Source organism: Halichoerus grypus, chromosome 1 (assembly GCF_964656455.1).
Source record: "Halichoerus grypus chromosome 1, mHalGry1.hap1.1, whole genome shotgun sequence".
Taxonomy (NCBI): Eukaryota; Metazoa; Chordata; class Mammalia; order Carnivora; family Phocidae; genus Halichoerus; species Halichoerus grypus.
The window spans coordinates 2,860,727-2,870,041 of record NC_135712.1 but is presented as its reverse complement, the minus strand read 5'-3'; the positions used below and the strand labels follow the sequence as shown (position 1 = coordinate 2,870,041).

Sequence of the window (9,315 nt, the reverse complement as noted above, 5' to 3'; positions counted from 1 at the left end):
TCTCCCCGGGACATCCCGGCAGGACAGACCTTGCCAGGCTCCGCAGGGAGCGAGCCCGCGGGTGGGGGTGGCTTGGGTTTCCAATCAGCAGATCTGACCTCAAGAGGGTGGCGTCTCCCTTTCCGGGGCCCTGGGAGAGTCAGGAAGCAGATGACCCCAAGCAGAAGCCACATGCCATCCTCTCAGAGCCTCTGCCACCTGCTGTGGGCGCTTGCTCTGGGGGATCAACCCTCAGGAGGGAGGGAGAGCCTGCGGCGCCCTTCCCAGCAGAGGGACACCCTCCCCCAGGACCCTGACCCCTGCAGCAGGGCAGGGGCGGCGCTCTGGTCGCGTGGGTCCACCGGTTCTGGGTTGGGCACGAGACTCGGGCTCCCGTGGGTGGCGAGCCTGGGAGGCCGTGCGGCCAGAGAGCGTGTCTGGACCTACTCTGGGCGGGGAGGTTGGAGCACAGCACCCCTCCCTCCGCTGCCCCCCCGCCCCTCCTCCCGTCCACCTGCCACCTCCCCCAGGGGCAGCCACCCGACGCTGACGTTTACCACACTCCTCTGGGGGATTTTACCATGTGTGTAAAATGCACCGTGTGTGAAATAGAGTGTGTCATTTTGCTTGACTTGGAGCTGACGTGCCATTTGAGGCCTATCACGTTTTCGGGGGAGTTTTTGATCACAAAGTCCAGTAGGTTGAACAATGTCCTCCGCCCCGCCCCCCCCAGATATGTGTCCGCTCAGAACCTCAGAACGGGACCTTATTTGGAAACAGGGTCTTTGCTGATGTAACCAGGTTAAGAGGGGGCCTGGAAGACAGGGGCCTACAGCTGGTAAGCAGACCCTCCGGGACCTGCCAGGGAGGCCCGCTGGTCTTACTACGGGCGGGTGGGCACTCCCCCCAGGGAGACTCAAAAGCACCTGCTAGCTGTGGCACGGTGGGGGGTGGGGGACCAGCACCTCCCTCCCAGGCCTCCCCCTGTGGCTGCAGCAGAAGCAGGGCTGAGCTGGTCTGCCGTGGGACGAGGGTGGGCTGCGTGTGTGGCGGGGCTGGTGGCTCTGGGCTCCAGGGACCTGAAGCGCAGGCCACGCCCTCGGGTGCCCATGGCCCCTGGGGGACAGTGACCATGCTGCCTGATTGGCCAGGGAGGTGGACGCAGGTGACCCTCGACCTGGGAAGGGATCAAGAAAGGCCCAGGAGTGCACCTCCTTTACAAACAGGGAGGTAGAGATGTTTTCCTAAAACTGGCTCACCCATCCCTGGGCCAGCAAGCAAAGCCCGGCCTTTGGCAGAACCATTGGGGTTTTTCCATCTGTGACCAAGCCACAGGCCCTCAGTGTCTGGGTGCTGATAAGAGACTCCCCGAGAGCCAGGACCCCCGCTGCCGTGTGCAGGGCTTATCTTCCCCACGGGTCCGGATGCCTTTCTAATTCAGGGCTTTCCAAGCAGCCTGGGCTTCCTTAAATGGTCAAACGTGGCCTGATGGCCACTGGCCTGGTCATCAGCTCTGTGTTGGATCGCCTGACACATGCTGCTACCCCCCGGGAGCCGTCTACAGGTGGGAGGGGTCACGGCCGCCCAGCCCGCGGCCGCACCTGCCCCCCGGCAGCGGCCGAGGAAGGAGAGCCCTGGTCGTAGCGCTGACAGCGCCCGCGGGACCGCCCTGGGCTCCTGGAGCGCATCCCGGGCCCGGAGGCGCAGACCGTGCGCGCCTCGGCAGTCCACCCAGGGAGTGGCCCTTCGCACTGAGAAAGTCGGCTCCGCGCGCTGGTAAGGGAAGCACGTTTCTGAAATCAGGGAAGAGTCTAATTGGAAAGCGCGGGTGATGAATCTCAAGGGCTCCGAGCAGAGCAGACGCAGGTGCGGCCAGTGTGGGGGGGACGGCCCCGCGCAGCCCCCCGTGCGGCGGCCGTGACAGCACAGCAGGGGCGGGGGCCAGGGCCCCGGGGTGCAGAAGGCGGCGGGGCGGCAGGCACACGGGATGAACGTCCACAGCCCCCTTCTCTCTCAAGAGTTGCGGTTGGGGTGATAAATCACAGCACCCCTCTGAGGGGGCCGCCCTCTGTGGGCTGCAGGTGCACAGACTGCGTCCAGGTCTCCTGGGGGGGGCGAGCCCACGCGGTCCAGCTCCCAGCCCGGCCTGGCCGGCTGGGGGTCCCATCCCAGCAGGGAGGTCCCTGAGCTACGAGGAGCCCATGCTTGGCTGGGACACCCTGGGTGCCCAGGGGCTTAAGAAAAATGGAAAGTAGGCCCTTTATGGGAGCTCAGGGGACCCCGCTCCTGAGGAAGAGCTCAAGTGCCCCCCTCCAGGTCACCCAAGGCCGGTTCCAGGTTTGCCCCCTCCATGAGAGCTCCTGTGCGTGGCGTCCAGATGTCCCCGAGGCTGAGCCCCCACTCTGCCGTCCCCGGAGCCAGGGTGGATCAGCCCCGCTCCCTGTAGTGAGAGCATCACCACAGCGGGAAGATCCTGGCTTGGAAGAAAGCGCCTCCTAACACCGCCCACGCGGGGCAGGGGCTGCTTCCGGCTGTGCCCCCGAGGCCTTCGGGGGGCAGGGGCTGCTGACCGGCCTGTCTGGCCTCCACTGCTCCTTGTCTGTACCCCCATCCCTTTCATGGCCCCCAACCCCCACTGAGGGACATGTGTGCCCCCTCGGCTGACCCCATCTCTACCCCTGCAAGGGGAGGGGTGCAGGTGTCTGGCTTCACGACAAGATGGGAAGACTCGCTTGCCCCACATGTCACTGTGAGTGTTGGGGTCCTGCTGAGTGTGGCCCAGTGGGGTTCAAAGCCTGTCTGTCCATCCGTCTGTCTGGAGTGGTGCCGTCCAGCCTCTCGCCCCAAGTTCAGCTCCTGGCCTGTGCAGGACGAAGGTCCACAAGACTGAGCGGCTTCTCCCCGCCACTCCTCCTCCCTGGCGCAACTGTGTCCCCTGCCTTCCTCCCTCCCCTGCCGTCCGCCCTCCGGTCCGGGGCGTGCGCCGAGACCACACTCAGAGGGCCATGCTCTCCTTGCTCACACAGCCACTGTGAAGCCAGGGCCAGGGCTGGGGAGGAGGATGGGCTGTCTCAGGTGCCCTGGGGCCTTGCTCTACCCTTCCCAGAGAGCCCTGGGAATGCACCTGTGCAAGGCCCCGCCCCCTGCCCTGCTAACTCTCTTGAGTTCCACTCTCCTGTCTGAAGAAAGCCTCCCCCTGCAGCCGGCAGGAGGAGGCTGGTGCAGTGAGCTCCCAGGCAAACTCCCCGAAACAGAGCCCATTCCCTCTCTGCTGAGTCTGCCCCGAAACTGGCTCCCCCGGCCAGGGAAGCCCGCTGAGTCTTGGACCTTTTCTTTCTGGAAGCATCTTCCCAGTGGGGAGGAGGAAGAAAGCCGTGTCATTCATCAAAGCATAAGGAAGGAAGAGGCCTTCGGACCGCAAGGGCTCGGAGCTGGCCCGGCTTGGAGGGGACAGATGTCCCTGCAGGTGAGTTAGCTCCGTCCCCACCATGCCAGCTGGCCAGCAGTGAAGGGCTGGGGCTTGAGCACATCCACCGTGTGCCAAGTGCTGCGCTAGAGGTGGGGGTGTCCTGGGAGAACCCAGACACCCCGTGTCCTCCAGGAGCCTTCAGCCCAGCAGAGAACACCCCTGGGCCTAGTTCTGAGCGACTGCAGCATGGCCCGACATGACCCAGCGGCTCTCTCCCCATGGGCCACTGCCCCCACCTTGCCTCCCAAACCCCGGTGCCCAGCCTAGGGCTGCATCATGGCTGGAAGGAAAGGGGGTCCCGGGGACCGGAGGCAGAGGGGGGACAGCAAAAGCTAGAGAGAACAGGGAAGCTGCTGTTTTGTCTGTTCTCAGGCACATCCTTCACCAGGGACACGTGTGTCCTGGGAGCACAGTGGACTCTAGCCCAGGGCCCTAAACACACACCGTCCAGAGCCGGACTAAGAATCCTTGATGGGCACACACCAGGCGTGTACTCCAGGTTACCTCCAATCATGAAGGGTCCCAGGAGACCCACCTGGCCCTGGCCCGGCTCTCCGGACAGGCGTCGCCTCCCAGCGACTCGGCCCCTCCTGTGGAATATACTGAATTGGGTGGAGAGAGCATGGGGCAAGGGTTTTTGGCCCCATCCTGTGACTGGGGCCTCCAGCCCCACTGCTGAGGGCAAAGGGGCCCGCTGGCCTGCTTGGGGGGCAGGGGTCTGAAAAGAGCACCGTTCCACGCACCGAGGTGGGTGGAGCCCCTGCTCTTGCAACCAGGGGAGCCCCCTCGGAAGCCCCGTGCCACATCCCTGCTGGTGCGAAGGGGCCGTGGGCGCCCCCCTGGTGTTGCGAGTCCCTGGGGAGGCCCGACGGCCTCATCCTCCCCCATGCTCAGGACCGTGGCAGAGGCTCCCGGGACCCACCAGGGCTGGGTGGCCTGCCCGCTGACTATTCCCTGTGGGGGCACAGAGGGGGACCCTGGCCCAAGTGTGGCAGCTCAGCACAGAGTGGAGTGGAGGTGTCGGGGGGCTCCCCTGCTTGCCAGTTGTTCAAGCACCCTGGGGGGACGAGCAGAACCTCTCGCGGCTCCCAGCACGCTCAGAGCCGTGGCCACCGAGCGCCGCCAGACGAAAGGTATTAATAGCATTTCCCCGATGACCTTCTCCTCCATGAGCTCATCAATCACAATTTCTCCATCAGGGCTTCCCAGTTAGAGACACACAGCTCCTGGAAATTGCCCCGAGCCTGATGTCAGCTGTTTGCTCAGTGCACGCGGGAGCAGCTCCGCCGCACGTTTCTCTGGACCCGATGCTCCTGGAGGCAGGTTTCCGCAGAGACTGTGGAGTCTGGGGGTAGGGCATGGGGATGGCCTGTCGGGGCCGTGGGCGCTGCAGAGGGTTGCTCGACGAGGGCGGTTGAGGGGCACCAGACGAGGGGCCTGGGGCCACCTTGACGAAGCACCACAGACAGGGTGGCGTCAATAACAGAAACACATTCTCTCTGGAAACCCGAGCCCAGGGCGTCCGCGGGGCTGGCTCCTCCTAGGGCTGCTCCAGGTGCTCCCAGCTTCGGGCGTTTGCTGGCCATCTATGCATTCCTTGGCTCGGGGGGCCCAGCTCTGCTCTGAGAGGAAGGGGGCTTGGGGTGCTCCATGCGATGCTGCCTGGCCCGGGCAGGACCCCCGCACGCACGTGCACACGCACAGCACCGGTCTCTGAGCGAGTTCGCAGACCCCCACCTCGGGGACTGTGGACTCGGCTCTCCAGAGGCTCTGCTGGGGGTTGGGGAGCTCGGCCCTATTTGAACCCCGCAACTGTCGAACCCCAGCCATGCAGCTGGCCTGCCTCCCGACTTTCCCTTTCCCCTCAAGCCCTGTCTCAGTGATGGCTGTTTGCATGGAATGCACCCCTACTTCTCAGTCCCGAGTCTGAAGACCGAGGCGCACGCAGGCCACGGCGATGGTGCGGGTCTCACAGGGGCCTTCCCCGACCAGGGCACCGACCTCCAACTCTGCCTTCTGAGTGTGTCTTGAAGGGGAAATCTTCAGAGGTCCTTTCTCAAATTAAAAAACAAAGCATAAGCTTTTAAGGGTTATTTTATATTCATGAGATATTTTTTTTGAGAGAGAGATGGGGGAAGGCAGAGGGAGAGGAAGAAGCAGACTCCCCGCTGAGCAGGGAGCCCGACACGGGACTCAATCCCAGGACCCTGAGATCATGACCTGAGCTGAAACCAAGAGTTGGAGGCTCAACCGACTGAGGCCCCCAGGCATCCCTATATTTAAGATTTACAACAAATAACTGATAACAAACGGAATTTGTTTTTTGTTCTAAAAGGCACACTGTCGCCTGAGCCCTTGAACATTTGGGGGCGTGGCGGGCAGGGGAGAGAGCCAGGACACTCGGCCACAGCAGAAGTGCAGGGAGGAGGGGCTGGGAAGGGGTGCAGCCTGGCCCTCGCGGGTCAGGGGACCTCAGGCCTCCCTCGGCCACACCACCAGCTACTCGCAGGGGCCGTGGCCGCTTCCATCTACAGAGGCTACTCCCCAGCGGCCCTCCTCCCGACACCGCTCGCACCCTCCCCTCTGTGTATGGGGTTGTCCCATTCCCTGGGTTGAAGAAGGCATTCATGGACCCACTTCACAGATGGAGACACTGAGGTGCAGACAAGGTTCTTGCTGGGTCCCAGGTCCCACGAGCAGTTAGTGGGGACCCCTTCCTCTTCTGTGTCCCGAGTCCCCTCCCACGACCCCGCAGGCATCCCCCTACACCCTGGCCCCGGTCCTGCCTCCTTCCCCGCTCCATGGCCCGGCCTTGCGCCCCCAAGCTCCGGACTGACCTTCAAAGTGGAGACAACTGTTTAAATATTAAATGGTCCTTGGAACACCTGGGCTTCCATTAAGACTCTGAATCAAAAGCAAAAAAGAGACATTTTAAAGATCGCTGGAGTTCTGAAAAGCTGGATTATCGATGTTTGTGCTCCACGGCCACGTCCATGCCTTCGTCCCCCTGGCCGCGGGCTCCCGGCTGCAGGGAGGCTGGTGGGTCCTCCCTTCGGGGCGCACAGGCCAGGAGTGTGCGCAGGCGGGGAGGGGACCCGAGCCGGCCTGTCCGTGACGGGCCCGGGGGTCCCGACGTGCTCAGCGACGGCCCCGCGCGAGGAGAGCCCAGGAGCTGGGTCGCTCATGCAGGGGGCCTGCGGGGGGCCCAGGCCAGGGCAGCAGGAGCGGCTGGGACCAGCACGCGAGCCCCCTGCGCGGGGAGGCGCTGCACCCCGCCTGGACGGCTTTACCTTCTCTCTCAGATGCTGTCCTGGGAAGGCCGTGCACGGCGCCCGAGGGTGGGCCGGCGCCCTGCATGTGCCCGCCCGGCGTTCACCCGCGCACGGGCTGTGAGGAGCCACGGGGAGCCCCTTCTTGGCCATGTGCCCTGCGTTCCAGGAAGAGACACAGGCCACAGGCCCAGCCACCAGCTGGGAGGGCTGCCAGGACCCAGATGATGCATCCTCTGCTCACGGGCCACACCGGGGTCACAATCACCAGGGGGCCAGGCTGGAGAGGTGTCCCCGGGCCTGGGACCTCATCACACCCGGGCCCACCACCTGTGCCCGCAGCCTCCCGCGTCCCAGACACACCTGGCTGTGGCACATGCGCCGTGAGCGACCAAGCCCACCCCGTCTTCACTGTGGCTGTGTCTCCTTCCCTGAGCTCGGAGCCCGGGGCAAGCCGCCCGGCACCGTGAGTCACCACCCCCTCAACCTCCTAAGCTCCTCTCGTCAAGTCCTCTTCTGCACCTCCCGGAAAGGGGACCCTTCCCCAAACCGCTCCGCCTGTGAGCTCCTGGGACCAGTTTCCCAGGCATCCCTGTCCGGCCCACGGCCGTAGATAGACACTGTCCCGGGCGTGGGCACCAAGGACACTTCGCTGCGCCCCGACTCTACCCTCTGACCCCCGTCGCCCAGCCCGGAGCTGCTAGATGTGAATCTGGGGCTCCTCCAGGTCCTGGGGCCTGGGTTCCAGGCACGTCCGTTGTGACCTAGTCCTGCACCGAGCCAGCCTGCCCATCCTCCCTGTGGCCGAGGACAAGAAGCGTCTTCCTTGTCCCCTCCGGGCCTTCAACAACTCGGCCGAGCTGACACAAGGGCAAAAGCTACAAGACATCAGGTGCTGAGACTCCTGGTGTCCACATGGGAAGCCGTGCCTCTTCCCACAGTTCACGTTTGGGAAACTGAAGGGGAAGCTCTGGGTTTAGGAAGCACTTTGGCTGGTATGGGGAGGAGTCTTCCTTCAAAAACACAGAGCTCCCCGAAGGGACCCCTGACTGGTGGTCCCCATTTTAGGGAGAACCTCACATCAAGAATGCAAATGTGAGACCGCTTTTCAGGAACCTGGCCGCCTGCTGGGGTGGGAAGCTGGGTATGTTCGGGGACCAGCCACCCTGCTCCACAGCATCCCCGCGTCCCTGCGTGGGGGCAGTAAGCCCTGGGCTTCTCAGCGATGAGCTCAGAAGACCCCCCTGCAAGGACTCTGGTGCACTACAGGGGTTCCGGCGATCCCACCCGGGCCCCGCATGACCCCTGTGATCACCTGTGATCTAGGGAGTTCCAGAACCCCTTTTAGATCTTACACCCAAAAAGGCTGCCTAGCTGTTGTGACCTCGGGCAATCACCACACCTCATCCTCTGTAAGATGGGTAGAGGAAAGCCAGGCCGGGGTGGGAAGGAGAGTCAGCCAGCTGTGAAAACATGTTGCCAAGTGGTGCCCGATAAAGAACCAGACAGACAGACAGTTGGACAGCTGGCCTCCTCACCGAACATGGAGTTCAGGACCGGCCAGGGCAAGAGCAGAAGGCCAACGGGGGGGAAGCCCCTGACCAGAGCCATGGACGGCCAGCGGTGCTGAGGTCCAGCGCACGGTCCGTGGAACAGTCTAGCTCCCCGCATGCCGTGCAGGGGGCAGGCACAGTGCCCAGCCGCGCGGAGAGCCAGCCCGGCGCCAAGCCTCCCCGACAGCATCACACACACCACCTCGCTTTTGGTGTGGATGCCTGCTTGTCCCGGGAGTTTAGTTCAGATCTTACGCTCACATCTCTGATCCATTCTGAGTTGATTTTCGTGTACAAGGGCCCAACTTCATCCTTCTGCATGTGACTGTCCAGTTTTCCCAGCACCATTTATTGAAGGGACTGTCCTTCGCCCTCTGTGTATTCTTGGCGCCCTTGCCAGAGATCGATGAACAGTGTATGCATGAACCTATTTCTGGGTTCCATATTCTGTTCCCTGGTCTGCATGGTCACCATGTAGGCGGTGGGGGCCCCGGGGGAGACCAGCAGGGTGCTGCCTGGCCACGTTTGTGCTCAGAGGGGTCTTTCTCGGTCTGTTCCTGCACAGCGCTGGGAACAGACATGGCCCTATTTTGTCCATATGCCCTATTCTTCCGGCCCCCCCCGCAAGCTTGGGTGCAGGGGGCCAGCCCCCAGCCCCACTAGGCCCTCGTGTGCACACTGTAGCTGGTATCGATGCTTAGGGAGGAGGTTAGGAAGTCGGTCTGAGGACAGTTCTGCAGGACAGAAGGAATTGGTTGCTTTGTTTATCTTGCAACAGAAATCAGAAGCTGGAAAGTGAAGGGGTAGGAAAGCTAGCGTCTGCGGAGGTTCAATGAGGACCTCCACCCACTGAGCCTGGGCCTGCAGGTGCGCCCCGCCCTGCCCTACCAGGGGGTGCTTACAACCAGCCCAGTTCGAGGAGGAGGCCGAGGCATGGAGAGGTTGAGTCACTTGCCCCACGGGCCACAGGAAGGCTCTGACGGGGCAGCACACAGGACCCAGGACCACCTCCTCTCCCCTGGGGCCCAGGCTGAGGGACACCACG

The 9,315-nt window shown here is 63.4% G+C and overlaps 1 long non-coding RNA gene across 3 annotated transcripts; it reads left to right on the top strand.

Moving 5' to 3' along the window:
* The first annotated feature begins 692 nt into the window (after window positions 1-692).
* LOC118520979 (uncharacterized) lies at window positions 693-6,578 on the top strand. 3 transcript variants are annotated; one of them, XR_013446425.1, is made up of 5 exons: window positions 693-817; window positions 3,323-3,445; window positions 3,821-3,934; window positions 4,648-4,767; window positions 5,318-6,578. It is a non-coding gene; the product is annotated as an uncharacterized LOC118520979 (long non-coding RNA). The 3 variants fall into 3 exon arrangements; XR_013446421.1 differs by lacking the exon at window positions 3,821-3,934 and having other exon boundaries at window positions 5,318-6,574; XR_013446434.1 differs by lacking the exons at window positions 693-817; window positions 3,821-3,934 and adding an exon at window positions 862-1,755 and having other exon boundaries at window positions 5,318-6,576.
* The last annotated feature ends 2,737 nt before the right edge of the window (window positions 6,579-9,315 follow it).